Source organism: Mustela lutreola, chromosome 7 (assembly GCF_030435805.1).
Source record: "Mustela lutreola isolate mMusLut2 chromosome 7, mMusLut2.pri, whole genome shotgun sequence".
NCBI lineage: Eukaryota > Metazoa > Chordata > Mammalia > Carnivora > Mustelidae > Mustela > Mustela lutreola.
In genome coordinates, this window is record NC_081296.1 from 116,203,868 (window position 1) to 116,226,247 (window position 22,380).

Genomic DNA, 22,380 nt, shown 5'->3' on the forward strand with positions numbered 1-22,380 from the left:
AATAGTAAAATGCAGTAACATAATTTAGGAAGTGATGAGTTTGGGGCATTGATGGTGTTTACTTTTACTATAACTTAACTAATTGTAAATTAATATAATTTAATCTTTATTAGTGACTATGTTTCACACCCTGAAATTTTAAAAGTTGGCTCTCGCAAGCAGGTGCAAGCTGGTTCCAGCATACCACAGAACACAGGGCTGTTGCTAGGGGGATGTTTCTCCCCCTGAATGGAGAGGACCTGTCTGCAGAATAAAAACCATTTGCCAGGGAAACAAGCAGGGACCAACAGAAGAGATTCTGCCCAGGGATTTTCTGTTCTCTTTTTTGCTCTAGCTAGATGGAGGGGCCTGAGTTTTTATAGCCACCAAACAGTTCTAACATGTGGAGGACCCTGCTTATTTCTGGCACTTTCTTACTTCCATTTCTTAAAATGGCTGCACACAGAGGCTACTGTCTCCATTTTACAGGTGAAGTGTTTGGTTGTTAAATATTATCTCATTTAACCCTCAGAAAAATCTAAAAGATGCCTGGATGCCTGTTGTTCTTTGTTCTCGTTTTTCTAATAAACCAGATGTCAAAGTGATTTGCCCTAAGGTAGGATTCAAGCCGAGATCTGTATGACTTCCTCAGCCTGCATTCTTAGCAAGTATAGGAATACTTAGCAGCGAATAGATCAGCCTCTGCACAATGACTAAGCTTTTGACCTAAAGAAAAGAGAACTCTATTCACTGGCTTCCTCCACCTTCAGCAGGATAGTCACATCATTGGCAAGCATATCTATTTCTTTTTCACCAAGATAAAGGAAAATACCAACCGATATTGATGTTGGAACCATCATCAACGACATCATAGGCCAACCACACACTCAAAAGTTAAGCAAAAATCCACGCAAGCATCCTGTGAGAATCCACAGGTTACATGGAATTTACAATAAAAAGTGCTGAACATTTGGGGGCTCCTGGGTGGCTCAGGGGGTTAAGCCTCTGCCTTCGGCTCAGGTCATGATCTCAGGGTCCTGGGATCAAGCCCAACATCGGGCTCTCTGCTCAGAGGGGAAACTGCTTCCCTCTCTCTCTGCCTCGCTCTCTGCCTACTTGTGATCTCTGTCAAATAATTAAATATACTTTTTTTTTAAAGTGCTGAACATTTTAATATTACTTGAAAATTATATGCTACACATATTTGATATCAACAGGATGTATATAAAATTTAAAATACATGTGTGTGTGTGTGTGTTTACGCATTTGTAAAAGTCAACCAGAGTTTGCCATTAAACAGTTACCCCACATCCTAGTACTTAGACTCACCAGTTCTGAGTTTAGCAATCCCAGTTCAAATAGAAAACTTTACTCTGAATAGCTCAACACCAGTCCAGAGGAAGCCCCCAGCAGGCCTTACCTTTGGCACCAAGAACAATTGCATTGGGGATGGGGTAGAGGAACTGGCTCAGCCTGGGACACGTGCTGGGCAAGACCATGTTTGATCATCTCACTGATTATCGGGATAGGCGCAGTACCCCAAAAGGAATAGAGACGCTGGACAAACAGAAACAGTAGATACCCATTATAGTAGGTCCTCAGCAAATGGTAGTTACTATCATGGAAAGCAGTTCTGACCTTTTAATCTCAGGAAAGAAAATTAGCAAGTTACTCACTCTGTAGTACATCTGACACATAAATATTCTCCAACTCATTTAAATTTTCTCCTTTCCCCAAGGCATCAATAGAGTTCCAGCCGTTAGTGGTTTATGATTCATTCTTTCTTCTGATCAGCATTTCTTGAGCTTCTACTTCTTCGAGAACTGGGTTAGGTGCTGTGGATCCACTGAGTTTACTCTAAACTTGATAAATGGCAATCTAGCCTGATCACAAGCCCATCTGTTGTGTCTCAAACATCCTGCTCTGAATACGGCACCACTTCTTTAAAAAACAGTTTATGCCACCTCAGCTTCAGTAGACTAATTGAACCAAACATGTTCAAAGAAGCAAACTCTAAGAATAAATTCCCAAATGTCAGCACTGTCTAGGAGGAATGAAGAAACATATGGGATCCCAGCCATTCTTCAAATTATTCATGCCAAGGTGTCTGAGGGGGCTGGGCTCCAGAGAACAGCTTTATGCCTTCCAGAAAAGTCCTATGGTCATGTAATTCTAATTGTAACCTTGGAAAAAATAGATGGTGCATTTAAAAAGTCATTGCAAAAAAAGATTCTTAACACAGAGGGCCATTATGCTATATTCCATTTGCAGTATAAAACAATGTTAAAGCCTCAAAATTGGGCAAGAAATGTCCCTTATTATAAAAACATCCTTTGCATGTGGACAGAATGAAAGCCATCCACCTTGTACACTATCTTTGGGGAGATCAGGCAAGCATCTTCTCTAGAAAGAACTATAGGGGTCTTTGGGAAAAAAAAAAAAAAAAAAAAAAAAAAAACTATGGCATGCACCTTACTTACAAAAGTGAACAAATGTCTCTTATGCTAGAAAGAAATAGATCAAAGTGGCTCAGATGTGTAAACCAGAGGCAGTTAAAAGAGTTTTTTGTTTAAAGGATATGGGCCAAAAAGAAAACAGAAAGCTAAAGAAGTCAGCCCAGATCAGGAGAGAAAGAAGAGCCTACAATAGCCCATGCAAGTATAGGCCAGAATCAGCATCATGCGCTAGGAGGATGGGAGAAAGAAGCTAGGAAAGGGGACTTGGGGGATGGGGCTTGGGTATCAGCTGTATGCCACGCCCTGCAGCAGCTATTTGTCATAGGCAGTCACTAACCCTCAAAGCCTTTCAAGACATGGGGCATTTCGGTGGCTCAGTAGGTTAAGCCTCTGCCTTTGGCTCGGGTCATGATCTGAGGGTCCTGGGATCAAGCCCCGCATTGGGCTCTCTGCTCAGCAGGGAGCCTGCTTCCCCCTCTCTCTCTGCCTGCCTCTCTGCTTACTTGTGATCTCTCTCTGTCAAAAATAAAACCTTTAAAAAAAAAAAAACCTTTCAAGACAGCTATTATCTATCCCCACATTACAGATGGTGAAACTGACACACAGAGAAATCAATAACTTGCCAAAGGTCAAAGGTTAATTAAGTTAAAAAGAATCAAGTAGAGGGGAACACACTTTAGATTAAATGCTCAGAAAAATCTCTCCCTGTAGAGGTCACATTGAAGCAGCAGATTAGGGGACGGGAAAGAGCTAAACCCAACAGGGTAGAAGGAAGAGCAGTCCGGGAAGAGGAAACAGCTCTTGTCCCAGGCCTCAGGTGAAAAAAAAAAAAAGAGGGGGACCTTATAGAAACCATAATAAAGTGGGGCTGGAGCAATGCAATAAGGGGAAGAGGGATGCAAAGTGATGTTGAACATGAAGAAATGCAATCACATTTGGTTTGCAGACAAAGGCAAGGAGTTAGAACTTTTCCTTGCAGTGTATAAAGGGGAGCCACTGAGGCATTTACAGGTGGGGCGTGGTGTGATCACTCAGGCTCAGGAAGAAGCAGGAGAGGAGGGCGTGAGCCCAGCAAGAAGGCTGATATCACAATCCAGGCAAGAGGGAAGAGTGTGCTGCAAAAATGAACAGTGGTGAAGGGACGGGGGCAGGGTGGAGGGGAGCTGGAAGAGAAAATCAGCAGAGACTCCTCAGTGGGATGGATGTGGAAGGTGAGGACAGGAACACCCTCTGTTCCGGACGTCAGCCCCTGGGTGAACAATGGTACTATTGCCTGAGAAGGGGAAGATCTGTCCGTGAAAGACATGATCTGAGCGAGAAATCTGTTGTGGACATTCTGAAGTTAATATATCCAAGGTGCAGACGTCAGGGAGGAGATGTGCGGTGCCAAGTCTGGAGCTCGCCGGAGAGGTTTGGGTTCCGGAGAGCAGATGGAGATTTCCCAAGCGAGGGAATTCTGCAAGGATTTCCTCTAAAGGTGTCTACGTGACCTCTGCCTCTACATTACTAGTTCCACAATTCCCCACAAGGGTTGAATGGCATGATGTTCTATTTGCTTCCTGTCCTTGGCAAGTAAAGAGTTGGCAAGTAGAAGGAGGGAAAATGAGATAAGAACCACAGCAAAAAGACTAAATCCTCACAGCTCTATTCACGGGAGGAAAACACCAGAAACAAGCTAACTATCCATAGTTGGGACTAGACTTAAAGAAGCTATTACACATTCCTTAAGTGAAATATAAGTCACCCCCTAGAAATTGCTACTATAAATCTACATTTATTTTCTAGTATGAAAGATATTCAAATTATATGGAAAAGGGATTTTACAAAACAACACACACTATATAATCATATCATGTACTTGTTAGAGAGAGAGAGAAATTAACAACAATACTGGCTCCCTGCCTTCCCCCCAAAAACGTCTTGAGAAATATACATATATCAAAGTTTAAATAGTGGTTACTTTGACTGGGGGAATTCTCAGTGAATTTTACTTTCTTTTTCATACTTTAGCCCATCAATAGATTATTTTTACAGTGAACATGCGTTTCTATATGTGTATGTTTTTACATCTTTCTTTATAATCAGAAAGAACAAAAACAACCACTTTCACTTAGAAAGAACCAAACAACAGTCTGGAAATTTCAGGTGGAAGCCAGAAAGTGCCAGGCTGGCAGCCAGCTGCTCTGCCTCTGACACGATCAAAACAGTGTGTGTTTACTCATGTCAACTCCACAAACCCTTCCCGTGCACCTTCTCCGGGCCAGATTCTAGTCAGATGATGAGGAGGCATCGATGAACCCATCTTACTCCCTGACCTGGCTTTCCACACACATTTATAGAAGATTATAATCCTTTGCTAGAGCTGCCACAATAAAGTACCACAGACTGAGAAGCTTAAATAACAGAAATTTATTTGCTCATAATTCTGGAGGCTGGCAATCCGAGATCAAGGTGTCAGTCGGCAGGTTTGGCTCCTCCTGAGGCCTCTCCACTGGGCTTGCTGATGGGTGCCTGTCTGTCACATCGTCACATGGTGTTTCCTCTGTGCAGGCATCCCTGTTGTCTCTGTGTAGATACCAGTCTGATTACTTGAGGGCCCACCGTACAAAGCCTCATTTCACTTCATCACCTTTTCAAAGGGCCTAGCTGTACACACAGTCATATTCTTAGGAACTGGGTGTTATAACTTCAACGTGTGAGTTTTGAGGGGACACAATTCAGGCTATCATAAGATCCACAGATTAAAATGTCAGTGATAAGATTCCTATTTATTTTGTGATTTATTATTGATGCTTCTTAAATTTCCTTTGTAAAATATGAACCAGGTATTCAGAAATATCTTACCAAATACTTATAAGAATAATCATATAAAGAAGAGTACTTGTCTTATAAAATGATTAATACCGCATGACGTTTACTTTTATGCTTTATATTCAAAATATATATAAATTGACCAAAATGAAGCAAAGAAACGATGATATCTTCAGTTTAGTACCTATGCAATCCAGAAATGAGTATTCAAAATAAAATTTCCAGAAAGTGAGATTTTTATTTATAACATAATAGAGCATTATAATCTATTAATATCTTCTCAAATCACTTTGTCTTATATGCAATGAGGTAAATCAGGCTCAAATAAAATAAGGGATTAAAAAGCTAAGATAACCTACAAGATCTAAAAAATATTTTATGTGACATGATGAGCACTGGATGTTACACGCAACTAATGAATTACTGAACACTACACCAAAAAACAAGGATGTATTATACATTGGCAAATTGAATTTAAATTAAAAGTAATAATAATAAAAAACATTTTCCTGTATGTCACATTCAAAATTTCTCACTTTGAGACATGCTTGAAATCCATTCTCCCTTAAATTATACTCCATATGGAAGGAAACAGCACCACCTAACTAAAGAAAAGGTGGCTTCCTAAGGGACTTAACTGAGCAAACACCTAACATAAGGCAGCTGCCCATGGTAACAAAAGTGAAGTAAAAAGACTCTATTCTAAATTACAAGCAAGCTTATTTCTTCTCAACAATACTCAGGATAATGTTAACAACATGTCTTTCTTAGCAGACTCAGACAAATAATAAAGAAATAATACATACCTACATAAATATGCACATGCATACAAGAATATGCCCTTCCTACCTTGCCTGCATTCTCTTTTAGCAAGATTCCACCTGTAAAACAGGAAAAGAGCCAGTAGGACTGCCACACAAAGAGCATTTAGCACTATAGTGCCAGGTATAGGGTAAATACTCAGTAGATGTCTAGACATTTGTTTGCTCCCTCTCTGAAAATGTAATCCTTGGTAGCCCCGAAGTCCCTTTGACAGCCTCCATCTCCCAGTCTCAGTCACATGGTGCAGAGGCCTTGACCCCAGTGCACTACCAATTCCAGAAGAGGAGTCTACTAGGCTTAAGTCAATTAGCATCCACAATCACTTTGTCCACAGTGATTGGTTTAAATATGACCACAAAGGGGCACCTCGGTGGCTCAGTGGGTTAAGCCGCTGCCTTCGGCTCAGGTCATGATCTCAGAGTCCTGGGATCGAGTCCTGCATCGGGCTCTCTGCTCAGCAGGGAGCCTGCTTCCTCCTCTCTGCCTGCCTCTCTGCCTGCTTATGATCTCTCTCTGTCAAATAAATTTTAAAAATCTTTAAAAAATAAATAAATAAATATGACCACGTTACTTAGAACCAAAGAGATGTAAAAGGATTTTATCAAACACTCCTGGGAAGTAGAAGCTTTCTCTCTCTCACCCTAGTTGGTAGATCATGAATTCTAGGTATGAACGAATACCTAGAATTGGTAGAATTCTAATTCTAGAATTAGAATCTAATTTTAGGTTAGGAAACCTAGAATTAAAACAGCCATTTGGTACCTAGAAAGCAGAGCCTGGAGCTATAATGGGTCGATAGAGCTTCCAACTGGACTGGAACACATGCATTCTTAAGTTCTAGATCTGATTATCTGTTAGGGTAACCTATCATTGCCTTGATTGTTTAAAATAGTTTGAATTATATTTTCTGTCACTTGCAACCAAAAGATTTCTTATGCAGTGAAAACACTGAATGAAAGAAGTGATAAACCAGCCACACAAGACAAAGATTGCTACAGGTATACTCTACATTCATATACTGTGAACAAGATTATAATCTGTCACATAAATATATAGGGGAAAAAAATCCTCCCTTTTCCTCCACAAGAGAAAATTAAGATAAATCTATCCAAAAGTTTTTTTCTGTTTTTTTTTAAAGGTTTTATTTATTTATTTGACAGAGGGAGATGACAAGCAGGCAGAGAGAGAGGAGGAGGAAGCAGGCTCCCTCCTGAAGGGAGAGCCCGATGCAGGGCTCGATCCCAGGACCCTGGGATCATGACCTGAGCCAAAGGCAACAGCTAAACCCACTGAGCCACCCAGGCGCCCCTATCCAAAAGTTCTAATTCCCAGCTCTTGATCTAGATGTCCAACTTTCAATCAACTTACAGATGATTCATTTTAAATTCCCAGTAGAAAATATCTAATCCCAGGATAACTTTGCTGCATTTGAAAAATTGGTCACATATCTCATATTTGCCAAAGATAAACAATTTGGGAGTACTGTAACTAAAGAACAGAGTTTTCTACAAAGGTATGATAATTTAAAAAAAAAAAGAGGATAAAACATAAAAATGTGCAAAGAGCACTGGCTCTTGGAATCTGGGAGACTTATGTCAATGATATGGGAAGAAAGCAACCTGTAGCTATTGTTTTCTGCTTCTGAACCCAAATAGTTCTGGAAATCTTGACTCCCAGTCACTGTTGGTGGTGGTGATTTCAGCGATACCTATAAATATATCCCCTATATTAACTGTTCCAGTTACTGTGTTCCAGAACTAAAATCAATTCCAGCTATGATGATAGCATAACAAATTATTCCAAAATGAAGTAGCTCAAAATGATACCTAGTTTCCTCATGAACCTGAAATCTGAACAGGCCTTGGTAAAGACAACTCATCTCCACTTTACTGGTCATTAGCTGAGATGACTTGAAGGACTGGGATTGGGATCATTTGAAGGTTTGCTCATTCACTTGCCCAGTGGTTAAATGCTGGCCTTGGGCTGAGACCCTAGCTGCAGATGCTTACCAGAACACCTATATGGCCCAACTTCCTCACAACATGGTCATAGTTTGTCCAAGAGTGAATATCTTAAAAGGGAGGGAAAAGAGAAAGAACACCTGTTACAGTCCCTTAGTCAGATTCTTTAGGTGTTCCTTCCAGAAGACACATTCCAGGTCTTGACCTTACTTCAGAGGCAGTTAGATGAATATAAAGAAGCAGGAGAAGCCCCTGTGAATGACAAAAACAAATTATCTGTTAACTTATTATAATAACTAACAATACTAAATGGAAGAGAATGGAACCTTCCACTAAGCTATAACACATAATCAATTTTGTAAAGATTTAGGCACTGATTATACTGGGAGAAAGATGATATATTATGAAAGGTGAGAAAATTGACAAATCCCTAAGCTGTTAATTTATCCCATATAACTATATTATGATTGTCCCTGATTGGCAAGAGTATTAAAACTGAGAAATAAAACATTCTGTAAATACTGTCAGTTTTTGTACATGAACATGATGTTTCTTTCAGTATGAAAGATATGGTCACCAAGATCTATTTATATCAACATAGATAGCCTAAGAAGACCAAAATTTTCTTTTGAGTTGATTCCCTGTATCATTCTTTTATTCTATGTTTGGTAAACAAAAGAACTCTCACAACATTTTGAATTAATTAAAATATAGAGAACACCAAGAAATAATTCTTTCTATTCACTTTTTTTTTTTTTTATGTATATAGGAGAAGGAAATCTCTGAGTTTCCTGGTGGCCATACCAGAAAACTCAACAGATTATCCAAACATAAAGGTCACCTTAATAATCTTATTATAAATTTGATTGATTTAGAGAAAGGCAAAGGCTTTTTAGAAATGATAAGAGCATATAAGTCATTAATATCCAAAGACAAGAAATAATTACATGCAATATTTAAAAATAAGAAACCATAGCTATTAATATATTTAACTTTAAAAAATAAATAATCCTTTTTTCAAAGTAATTTAAGAATATTTGAAAAGCACAGAGTAAGAACAACTTATTAATAAAAGAAATCTCTGTTACCAGGACAGACAATAAAGAAAAAGCCCTCAAGTGGTAGTTTTATTCTGTGTGAATTTAATCTGTATGACAATTTGCCTTTGTTTTTCTTTATGTATAAATACATACAAGTTGTCAAAACTTTCAACAATTTCCTCATGGCTTTTGAAATCATTAGTTTCAAATTTATGACCTCTAATTTGTCCTTCTTAGCTTTATCAAGCCCAACATTCTTTAGAAAAACAATGGCAAAATTCCTTAAGAAAACACTAGCAAATGAAATTCAGCAAAACATAGGAAAATACTGCATGACCCAGTGCAATATACCCCCAAAATGTGTTTGTTTTAATATTCAAAATCAGCTGAGGCAATTCATCATGCTAAAAGAAAAAAGGAAGAAAACCATATGCTCATTTAACTTGATGGGAAAAAGAGAATTTAACAAAATTCAACATCCATATATGTAATAAATGTGCAATTTCTAAAAGTAGAAACAGAAAGGAACTTTTTTAACTTAATGAGGGGAAACTGAGACATCTAACATCGTATGTCATTGTAAAATATTGAATATTTTCTCTCCAAGTTCAAGACTAAGACAAGGATGTCCATTCTGACTACATCTATTCAACATTTTATGAAGGTCCTAACCAGAGAAAAAAGACATAAAAAGAAAATACAAAGCATAAAGTTTGGAAGGAAAGAAGTAAAACATTCTCTCTTCACAGATTACATGACTAGTTAGGTAAAAAATCCTTAGATCCTAAATGAATTCAGTAAGGCCTCTGGATAGAGTGTCCGTATACAAAAATAAGATGAATATGCTAGCAGCAAACCATTGGGAAATTTTTTTTAGTATCACAATAACATTCAAAATCAACAATTAGAAATGTATTTAACAAAATACTACAAGGAGAACTTAAAAGAAGGCTGAGATTGGGGTGCCTGGGTGGCGCAGTTAATTTAGCCACGGACTTGGCTCAGTCGTGATCTCGGGGTCATGAGACTGAGCTTCCTATCAGGCTCCATGCTCAACACAGCGTCTCCTGGAGAGTCTTTCCCTCCCTCTCCTTTTGCCCCTTTCCTGACTTGCGCTCTAAAAAGATACATACATACATACATAAAATCTTTTCAAAAATAATGCTGAGATTAAGGAAGACCTAAATAAATAGAGCAAGATATCACGTTCAGGTATTAGAAATAATGTTGTTAAGATGTCGATTATATCCAAATTGATCTAGATATTCAATACAATTTTGATTATAATTCCAGCAGGTGTTTTGCAGAAACCAATGAGCTCTTTCTAAAATATATATGATAAAGCAAAAGTCTTTACTTTTATCATGTTAAAAGTACTTCTCATCAAAAGATACTATCAAGAACGTTAACTGGAATTAAAATAAAAACTTTAAAATAAGATATCAGGGCACCTCAGCGGCTCATTCGGTTAAGCATCTGAATCTTGGTTTTGGCTCAGGTCATGATCTCAGGGTCCTGAGACTGAGCCCTGTGAGCACAGAGACTACTTGTCCCTCTCCTTCTGCTCCTCCCCACACTCAATTTCAATCTCTCTCAAATAAGTAAATAAGTCTTAAAAAAATAAAATTAAAATACTATCAAGAAAATGAATAGACAAGCCATATGCTAGAAAACAACATTTGCAAGACGTATTTCTGACAAAGAACTTGCATCCAGAGTAATATATGGAGCTTCTAAATTCAATAACAATATATAATAACTTTTTAAAATATATGAATTTGAGGAACATTCCATAATGTTAAACAGATCGATTTGCCAAGAAATCACAGCAACCCTAAATGTGTCAATGCACTGCATGAATTTGGATTAGAATGAAGAAAACATAGCTATGAAGATCAATACCGGGCAACTGATGAAATTTTAATATGAACATGGATGAACCTTGAAAAGAGAAAACATTACGCTAAGTGATAGAAGCCAGTCACAAAAGACCACCTATCATATCATTCCATCTATGTGGCATATCCAAGTAAGACAAAGCTGTAGAGGCTGCAGAGAGATCGGTGCTTGCCTGGGGCCGGGGTGAAGGGATGACTGCAGCTAAAGTGTAAGAGGTTTCTTTCTAGGGTGAGGAAATGTTCTCAAATTGTCTTGATGGGCACATATATCTGTGAATATTTTTGAACCCTTGGGTTTTTTTTTCTTTCCCTTTTAAAAGGATGGATTGTACGGTGTGTGAATTTCATTCTCAATAAAGATGTCATTCCAAAAAATCAGTGGTCCTTTCCATATGCCCTTCTTTATACGTTCCACATAGGTCCTCATCATTTTCTCAAGTCATATTCCCCAGAGTCTTGGATTCTAGTGCATATAATATATTGAGGAAGTGCTCTTCAGGAAAACCTTTAAGGAAATGAGACTGTAGTTCTAGAGGAGAAAAGAGTCAAGCAAGAGCCTAAATTGCCCCTGCAGAATCGTCCCTACCTGGAATCAAGAAGGATGGTCTTAGTTGATCTTAGACTGCAGCTGCCTCCAGCCCTGGAGTTGTAACCTTGACAAGTAGGTTCCCATTATCTGGGAGCTGTTATCTAGCTGGTGAAAGGGAGCAGCTATGAGTCATTAGCAGTCAAAAATGCAGCAGCTGGGGGACAGATACATTGGTCTAGGAAAGGGAGTCTGGGCAGGGCATCAACCAAATCAACTAGGTGCCCCCAAAGGAGTCCTTGTGGAGAGTGGCAGATATTTAGCTAAAATAGTTCACTGTGATATTGTCTGTAATAACAATTAATTGCCCAACAATTTAGGAGGTATGTGTTTTGTTTATATGGAAGGATGTCATTACATATATGGTAGAAGACCATTTAGAGAAATGGAAATAAAATTTAAAAATATTGTAAGGTAAATAGACTACAAAAGTATGAACAGTATAATCCCATTTTTATAAATGTAGCATTACATATATTTTGCACACTTTCTTATCCCCTTTTGGGAGGGATGTACTTAAAAATTTAAACATTTGGCTATTGTTCAGGAACAGTTTTATAGCTATTTTTATTTTCTATATTTTATCTGTCTATTCTGTACTATTTTTTATAAGGAAATAATTTGGGGCATTATATACCAACAAATTAATTCTCAAATTTGAACTGAAATTGTGTGCCCATTCTCTAATACTGGAGGTTAAAGACTTAAGATTCCAGCAGTGAATCTGGTTCTTGGAGAAGTTACCATCCCAGCATGTTGTCTTCCACTTTATACATTTGGGTGCTTCTTTTTAAAATTTTTTTTATTCAACTATTACTAACATACAGTGTTATATAGTTTCAAGTATATAATATAATGATTCAACAATCCTGTACATATCTTAGTGATCATCAAGATAAGTGTACTCTTAATCCCCTCTGGAAACCACCAGTTTGTTCTCTGCATTGGAGTGTGTTTTTTTTGTTTGTTTCTTTTCCAGTTTGTTTGTTCATTTGTTTCTTAAATTCCACATATGAGCGAAGTATTATGGTATTTGTCTTTCTCTGACTTATTTCACTTAGTATTATACCTTCTAGGTCCATCCATGTTACAGATAGCAAGATTTCCTTCCTTTTATGGCTGAGTAATATTCCATTGTATATATACCACATCTTCTGCAGCCATGCATCTATTAAGGGATACGTGGGTAGCTTTCACATCTTGGCAATTGCAAATAATGCTGCAATAAACAAAGGGGTGCATATATCTTTTTGAGCCTCCAAAATGTTTTCCACAGTGGCTGCATCAATTTGCATTCCCACCATCAGTGCACAAGGATTCATTTTTTTCTCCACATCCTTATCAACATTTGTTGCTTCTTGTGTTTTTTTTTTAATTTTTGCCATTCTAACAGGTGTTACATATTTAGTTTTGTCATTACACATGAAGTGAACCAGATTGGTGGTCACTGACCAACAAGAGATGAAACTACAGATCAAATACCCATGTACTGATTTCCAACAAAGTGACCATTATGTTCCAACAACCATTCAATTCATAATGTTTCCAAAGTCAGGTAGGTGTTCCCAAAGTGAGGTAGATGCCTGAAAAGACATGCAAGTTAACAGAAGGCTGTTTGGGGAGTATAGAAATCAGATGGTCTGAACAAATATTTTATCCAAGCTCTATGCTGAGTCTTGATAAATCACAGTGGACACCCCCCCTCCCCCACCCGCCCTCCACCCAGGGCCTCTGCTATTCACTACTCCTGCTGAAAGTCAGTCCAGCAGCCCTGGCCACAACTGATAGGATGAAGAATGGGCACCCAACTCAGGAGCAGTGTCCACACTGGTCAGGGACTTTGGTATGACTTGGAGCAAAAAGGAGAGATAATCCAAGTTGACTCCTTTGGAAAATTTAATTAGGCCTTAAGAAGATAATGAAGTAGCTGGTGAGCAGAAGCTGAAACCAAACCATGATATATTGTCAGGGCCACGGTAGGTCATGGAAATCAAACACTACGAGGCAAAAATCTCACAGAGAGAAACAAGACACTACAAGCAAAGAGACCATGGCAGCCCACAAGGAAGCAGAGTCTCCCCAAATCTCTTAGTTCTTGGCTACTTTATTTTATCAGCTCACAGGTATCTTCGTGATAAACTGGGGTGAAAAGAACCTTGTGTGAACTCCGGTTTCCTGCATCAAAGGCACTTCACTTTACTTGCACTACCTCTGATTCACCACCCAGGAAGGGGATGCCTACCATACTCAGTATTTCTTAGGAATCAATGGGGATCCATTCTCCCAAGAGAAGGGGCCACATAGTGTTCCTTCAGTGTGTTCCCTAGAATAATAATGGTCTCCCCACTCTCCTGATGGCAGGAGCCTCATCTGGGTTTGCCCATCAGTATACACCCAGCACAATGTCAGCACACAGATATGGAGGAATCAATAAATCACTTTAAAATATCTCATTTATTTAATTTCCACAGCAGCTGTGTGAGTTATTTCTCTCCTAACCATGGCTTATAGGAATGCAACTGCCTATTGACCCATGTAATCTCATACGTTTTTAACAGTTTCATCCGAACCATTAAAATCAAGAGCAAGAATAATAGCTAACTTTTAGTATCTCAATCAGTCCCTATAGTCCTAAAAAGTGAGGGAAAATATCCCTTGCTTATCTATAATGTGCTAAGCTCTTTTTGTTATTGTAATTTAATATTCCCATTAACCATATGAAATAATATTACACTCTCATTTTACAGGGGGAAAAAAAAGCTAAGGCACAGAGGAGTTATATAACTAGAAAGGAATGAAGCCAGGATTCCAACACAAGTCAAATTTAAAAACCAATTCTTTCCACTTATCCTGTAATGTTTACAAGGATCTTTGAGATCATCTAATTTGCCCTTTCATTTTACATGTGGGGAAAATAAGAGTTAAAGTACAGTTTCTGATTCCTGACTCTCTGATAGTTGTAAAGATATGGATACCATTGTTCGCTAATGAAGATACATAAGCACAAAAGAAGCTAAAGCCAGGATAATTCCTTACTGGAGTCATTGCATGTCTTGAGTTCCTTACCCAGATAGTAGCATTACTGATTCCATTTTACTGTTACAATTGACCACAGGAGAAAAAATTACTTAAGCCTCATTATCTACTTTAACGTGTGCTATGTTACACATGGACGGACAGTTGGGTGCAGCAATCAATTGATCAATGGATGGATCAATGGCTCTATGGATCAATGGATCTACCCAACTATCTACATCTACAATTTCCTCTACATAAGACTTTTATTACTACACTTTACATGATCAGTTCCTCCTCATTCAAGCAAAGGTAGATACTTAATAACTTTATAGCGCCACATATTATCCAGGTTATTTTGTCATTTTACTAATTTAGATCCATAAAAAATCCACCATTTCCCAAGTCTCTGTTTATCTGGGGTATTAAAATTCTCTTCCATATAAAATCTGAGTCAGCGTGAAAAGACCCAATCCTGCCAGTGTTCAGCACTGATGATTCCTATTCCTTCCAAGAGAAAGGAAGTGTGGACCACTGCCAGTACTGGGCCCTGGGTGCCACTTTATTTATTTTTATTAAGTGTTTCATTATTTTTTTAAAGATTTTATTTATTTATTTGACAGACAGAGATAGCAAGAGAGGGAACAGAAGCAGGAAGAGTAAGAGAGGGAGAAACAGGTTCCCTGCCAAGCAGGGAGCCCAATGTGGGGCTTGATTCCAGGACCCCGGGATCATGACTCGAGCTGAAGGCAGATGCTTAACACCTGAGCCACCCAAGCGCCCCAAGGGTGCCACTTTCTAAAGCTGTCTATAACTAGACCACTGGATTCATCTCATGCTAACTATGTGCTAATTAATTTGCATCCTTTAGGTCACATTGGGATTAAAAAGTCACACCAGCAGGGCAGCACCGAATTTCATGGTAGTTTAGAGTTTTCTAAGTTCATTTTGTATTTATTAACAGTGATACCCTTGCATTAGATGTCAACAGAAGGAAACACCCCAAGGTGAGATCTCTGTTCTCAAAGTCATGTGAGGCAATCATGTCATGTCCATGTGTGGGTTCTACAGCAGTGGGCATGAGACATACTGTGATCTCCAGATACTTCAAATCTTTACTTGCAAGTAGACAGGCTGTAATTAAACACACACACACATTAGATTGATGCACACTGGCATAATTTACTATAACTTCATGATTTATTTCTTTCTCTTTTTTTTTGGAAGATTTATTTATTTGAGAGAGAGAGAGCCTAAGACAGCATGAGCCAGTTGCGGGGTCAGGGGGAAGGCAGAGGGGGAGGGAGAATGGAGAGGGGTAGAGGGAGAAGCAGACACCCCACTGAACAGGGAGCCCTTCTGTTTTTCATTCATATAAAATGGACAATAACACATTTCTTCACAATATTTCTCTGTAGATTAAATGAGATAATGTTGGTAATACCTCTAGCATAGTACCTAGAACCTAGTAGGTATTGCTAGGTTACTTTGTCTAAGAAGAATGGAAGCCACTATTGAGTTTACAATAATTTGACTTCACAAAAGGTGAGAGGGCCACCAACTCATATTTGAAATGATACCAAAGAATATCTAGAGGCAAGAACATATAACAAGTGCCTGGAAAACCACAGAGAAGATTGAGGAATTCCAAGTAAGATGATCTGAAGTTGAAATAGTCCCAGGCTCTCTTCTTGTGAAAATGAATTGTTTCAGTTTGAGGTATCTCTGTCCTAGGAAACTATCTCTTTGAGACATTTTGCTTTAAGGCACTTATTTAAAACATTTGTATTCCACCAACTTGAAACCTGTAGTATAAGGACCTGTTAAATTCAAAAGGAATACATGGAATCTCTCTGTATGTAAACACTTTGTACATACAGATCAAAGAGAGAAGCTGTTATACAAAGTTACGGTATGGAAGAAAGAAGAAAGCTATGAAAGGGTATGAAGCTGCCATGAAATATCTCATTTTCCAGTTAATTATGACATTCTTTAGAGATTCACAGAACTATTAGCCCAGGCACTGTGTCTAGGACACTGTGAATCTCACCGCACTCAGGTTTGGAGTGACTTAAACCATGTCAGATAGATGGGTCCTGTACCATTTCTTAAAAAGCATTGTTAGAATTCTAGAGTTCACAAACCTAAATCATTGCAACAAAATTCATGGAAGCTTCCTGAAGGTTGCTTGAACTTGGGGGAGGTCAGTCTAATGCAAGCAAACAACTGGTACTGGTACAGACATCTTTGAAAGTCCATTTGTCTTGCAAACAAATTCAAGGAGTAAAGCAACTTTAACCTTCTAGGCAGACAACTGACTCTATTAAGTCTTTGGTGTGCTTGCTTTATACAGTGACCACAGGTAAAAGCAAATATGCTCCATGGGGGGCCACTTGAAGAACACAAACCATCAATGCAGAACCCAAGGATGTGATAAAATAAGTTTCCCAAACTATCAGTGGACATAAGGTCTAAAGCCCAAGTTGGAGTCTTGATGACAAATCAATCAACCAGATTGGATAAATCTCATAAAAGTAAACAAACCATTGGCATGAATTGCTGGTGCTTATGAAGAAAAATATTCTCATAGATCTGTGTACCTTAAAAGACTGATCTAACAAGGATGGGTCGTGGGGTCTGTAGGGTAGTGTCAAAGTTTCCCTCAGTCCCTGCACTGGTGAGATATACCTCTGAGCAATGAAAAAGAATCTAACTATGAAAGCTCAAAGTAGAAACAAAGACTTTCACTACTATGTATTTTGATACCAATATTCTGTTGAGTCCAGGCAGAAATGCTCTAAAAATCAGAGTATTCAGTAAATGATAGGAACATGTTTCTCAAATGATAGTAATTACTATCTTATTGCGAATAATTAGAACAACTAATAACTATATTTTGCATCATGCTTTAAAAACTACTTTCACATTCATAATCTCTTTTAAACCTTCTAAAAACTCCATGCATTAAGTATATTATTCCTATTATACAGATGAAGAAATGGAAATTCAAGATGTTGCTTAACCTGCCCAAGACAGCACAGCCATGGTCCAGCTAACGTTTAATGTTATTTTCTCTAGTCTCACAGATTCTCTTGAATGGCATAGATATGGTATATGTAACAATCTCAATTTAAAATATCCTAGGATAAAAATAAAAACCACAAATATAAACAAAAAAGTATAACAAAAATACAGGGATCATCAATTCTTTGGAGAAATGTAGCCATGGAAGGTCAGCACAGAACAATTATTATTACTCATTACGAGAAAATAATCATTCTCTGAGGATATTTAATTTACTGTAATATTAATAAAGCTTTAGAAAACGCAAAGGATTGTTTATAGTGTGGAAGCCATGGGGATTACACATAACCGAAGAAACACTGGGGAGTGTGCTTATCTTGGTTGTAGGGCCTTTTTTTTTTTTTTAATTCGTTGTCTTTGCTCAGCCCAGTAATTACATTTTGAAGTTCCACAGCACAGAGAAGCTGATGTAGCAAGTAAGCCAATTTTAATAGGTTTTTCATTGTTTCTTGTAAAGACATGATTCGCAGTTATAATGTTTTCTTTCACACAATGTCTTTAGATGATCAAATCTTCCCCTCAAGAAAGGAAGGGAAATCAACCAAACGGTCAACATTCTTCACCTCTGCCACCATTCAAGACAGCTTATTTGCATGTTGCAATAAAGGCCCTTATTAGCTCTTATCCTATTTTTTAAATTAGTATCATTATTTATTTATTTATTTGACAGAGAGAGAGAGCACAAGTAGGAAGAGAGGCAGGCGGGGGATGGCGGGGTCGGACAGGCTCCCCACTGAGCAGAGAGCCCAATGCAGGGCTCAATCCCAGGACCATGAGATCACAACCTGAGCTGAAGGCAGAGGCTTAAATCACTGAGCCACCCTAGTGCCCTGCTCTTATCCTATTTGAACCTAGAATACTTTATTGTGATCTTATGATAAAAGACATAATATCTCTACTGTATGATTCTCCTAGCGCCCATCTTACAGAGTTTAGTGATAAGCCTGACACTGACATTTTCTCAACTTACACTGTGGGACAATTCACAACCATTTTTTAAATTATTCATCTAAGAAATTATAAAGCATCTGTCCCAGCTACGGGATGAGCACGTAAAGGAGTGTCTCCTCTGAACTCAGTCACCCTCCCTTCTTACTTACTAAGCAGTGTAATCAAGGTTCCATAATACTGAGTAGACTCCTTCAGATTCAGAAGATCTGATTTGTAATATTACAACATTAAACTCTCTCATGGGCTGAGTAACATCCAAGCAGAATTAAAGATATGAAAAAAGAATATTTCCAGAGAGAGCTGGGCAAAGGATGACCCACACAGAGTGTTGGCTTTCTCATCCCTGAACTGAGCCGTGCAGATGCCCGGGAAGAAAATAACAGAACTCAGAAGACTAAAATCCATGAGAAACCCCTGGGTAGAATTCAGGGCCTAGGGGAGGCAAAAAAAAAAAAAAAAAAGAAAGAAAGAAAGAAAGAAAAAAGGTAGCTGAGAACAGAAGAGGGCCACACACCATGGACAGAAAATAGACTCTGAGAAGACATTTTCCCTCCTGATATGCTCTGTATGTTAAATCACAGACCAACCTGTCATCAGCCAGTTGCAGCAAGGACCCAACAACAAGGATGGACCACTTCCTCACTCCACCTTTATCCAACCAAGCTCGGTGATGACAACAGTGGGAGGCCCCTCCTTGACGAGCACCATGCAGGGGAGACAAAGTTACCAGGAGGTGCCCCTAAGGATGAGGGTGGCTTGGCATGTGGTCAGGAAGAGGGGAGCATCTCTCCTTGTCAGCCAAGTGAGCACAGAAGTGCTGCCTTGACCAGAAAACCAATGAAATTCCTCTCTGCTGTTAAGCACCCATGTTGAGCTCCTCTTTTCTGTCTGCTAGTAACTCCTTAGCCACCTGGAATTATCTCCCGATCTAACTCTTGCATCACCTCAGCACAGAATAGATGATCGCTCCAAGCCGGAATAGATGATAGGGAAGGTAAAAAAAGAAAGAGGGAGAGGAGAGAAGAAATAGGTGAGCCTTCTTCCTATGTCTTCTGGCCTCAGCTTTAGTTCATCTTAAGGTTTCATTACAGAGACCCAATCCACTGACATTAATAGAAAATACCATGTTTCACATACCTATCAGGCATCAGGCCCAGTGCCACTTGCTTGACAAGTATTATGTAGTTTAGTACAATATGAATCCAAAGATGGAGGCAAACATTTTTTTAAAAGTCTTAAAATTTGTCCATATTTATACAGATTTTATATTGTCAGATGCAAGAGTCAAACCCAGGTCATGGTGGCTCCAGAGATGATTCTCTAAGAATGCTTTCCACTACCACTTCTAGAATTCCCTTTGAAAATGCTTAACAAGGGTGCCTGCGTGGCTCAGCCCTTAAGCGCCTGCCTCTGGCTCAGGTCATGATCGCAGGAGCCTGGGATGGAATCCCACATCTGGCTCCCTGCTCTGCAGGAAGCCTGCTTCTTCCTCTCCCACTCCCCCTGCTTGCGTTCTCTCTCTTGCTGTGTCTCTCTCAGTCAGATGAATAGACAAAATCTAAAAAAAAAAAAAAGAGAGAGAGAGAGAGAGAGAGAGTGAAAAGAAAAAAGAAAATGCTTAACAAGCAGGCATCTAGAGCTGAGTGTAAGGCAGCTGCCTTTTGAGATTAGGAAGACACTTTTCCGGCCACCATCCCCCATGCAGAGGAAGTGGGCCAACTTGCTCATCCTCCCAGGGGCTTCCCCCAATGGGAGGCAGGACTGGGGGATGGGGGGGGGAGAGTAGGAAAGAAGCTGCTCTTCTCCCTTCTAGTCACACTTAACTCTGTCTTCCCATTTCTGTGTCAGAGAAAGAACACCACCCCTTTGGTTTGATTTCTACCCAAAAAACAAGGCATGATGGTTGAATACCATGAACCGAACAAAAATAAACAAGTAAACCTTGAACAATAGATATTCCCTGAAGACTTCCTGCATCTCTGCTTCTCAGGCTCTGCTCCCCCCACCACCCGCCCCAATCCTCTGAAAACTCAATCCCGTCTTTAATTTGCACAACACTTTGGCTCTCTGCTCTCTGTGGCTTGGCTTGGGCATATCACTGATATTCTGGGATTTATTAGTGTGCTTTGCTCAATAATGGATCAGTTTCTCTGGCTTTCTTGACTTAAATATCCAGAAGAACAGGACAGAGGCCCATTTTCTTCTCTTTTCTTTCCCTTACACCCATCAGCTCCCACGCAGAAATTACTCTCACCTTTGTTAGCTGTTCTACCCACATTAAAAGTCACCTGCTGTTCACTGTAATTTCAGATTTGTTTTTTTTAAGTCTCTCATGGACACCTTAATTAATTATAACTTACTTACACTTTAATTGCATAGAAAACATCTATCTTTTCAAAGGGAGGTAGCAAGGGGTGCTCTTGCTAGTCCTCCGGAGCAAGGGCAGGCTATACATTTCTTAAATTGTAACATTTGAGAAGAAAAAGGATTAATCCTAGACCATGCTATTAATACTCTCTTGAGTTAATACTTTCCCACAAAAGCTTTAGTGATAACAATTCCGTAACAAAGGGACTGGTCTATATATCAGCCACATAAAACTTTCATTTAAAACATGTCAGGCAGGGGCGCCTGGGTGGCTCAGTGGGTTAAAGCCTCTGCCTTCAGCTCAGGTCATGATCTCAGGGTCCTGGGATTGAGCCCCTCATAGGGCTCTCTGCTCAGTGGGGAGCCTGCTTCCCCCTCTCTCTCTGCCTACGGCTCTGCCTACTTGTGATCTCTCTGTCAAATGAATGAGTGAAATCTTTAAAAAAAATACTAAGAAAAGGGGCGCCTGGGTGGCTCAATGGGTTAATCCTCTGCCTTCGGCTCAGGTCATGATCTCAGGGTCCTGGGATCGAGCCCCACGTCGGGCTCTCTGCTGGGCAAGGGGCCTGCTTCCTCCTCTCTGCCTGTGTCTCTGCCTACTTGTGATCTCTGTCTGTCAAATAAATAAATAAAATAAAATCTTTAAAAAAAAAATACTAAGAAGAAATATTTTTAAAAAACATGTCAGGCAGTAGGACAGCCCCAGGATGAGAGGTCTGCTCAGAAGTATGGCTGGACACTGGCCAGATCTTCACTTGCAGGTTACAAAGAAAACCAGAGAAGGGAAATACGCTCCTTGGAGAAGGGCAGGAGAGAGCAGAGCATACGGTAGAGCCTTCGGGTGTCCTATTTCATCAAGGCAGGAAGAGCTAAGAATATTTCTACTATTATTTTTTTAACCATTTAAGTGTTTGATGAAACTAAGATTGATGTTTTACCTAAGTTCAGCCTTTGTTTCTGCTGGAATTTTGTATTTCTGACTTCTGCTTTCCTCCAAATGATATTCTTGAAACATTTTCTGAAATCTCAGAGGGAAAAGATAAAGGCAAGCCAGGACCTCTAGCATTTGTTAAAATGTCTTGTGCAATCCATCCCAGTTTATTCTGTTCCACCGAAGGCTGGTATTAATCCTTGTATGCAATCCATTTTGACCCTCTGCCCACAAAGATAAGAGGAATAAAGCTTTTACAATAATGTAATATCATATCTGGAAAGGATTCCACAAATCCTCCTGTAAGATCGGTACCAAAAAAAATCCAATTTAGCAAGAGCTTTAAACACACACATGTCCACACATGATACAATGCACCTCCAATCAATGAAACTCATAGTCACAGGGGCCAGGCTCCCAAAAAACACACAACTTCACAATGGAAGTCTTAATTCTGCAAATGTTTAAAACAGACACCA

At 39.2% G+C, this 22,380-nt stretch overlaps 1 long non-coding RNA gene across 2 annotated transcripts in view; it reads right to left on the reverse strand.

Moving 5' to 3' along the window:
• Nucleotides 1–4,825: 4,825 nt before the first annotated feature.
• The window catches only part of LOC131836662 (uncharacterized), an 80,934-nt gene continuing 63,379 nt past the window's right edge, over nucleotides 4,826–22,380 (reverse strand). For both annotated transcript variants that reach the window (XR_009355711.1, XR_009355712.1), the window contains 2 exons: nucleotides 8,170–8,281; nucleotides 4,826–5,000 (listed from right to left, as the gene is read on the reverse strand). This is a non-coding gene — a long non-coding RNA (uncharacterized LOC131836662). The remainder of the gene's footprint in view (nucleotides 5,001–8,169; nucleotides 8,282–22,380) is intronic.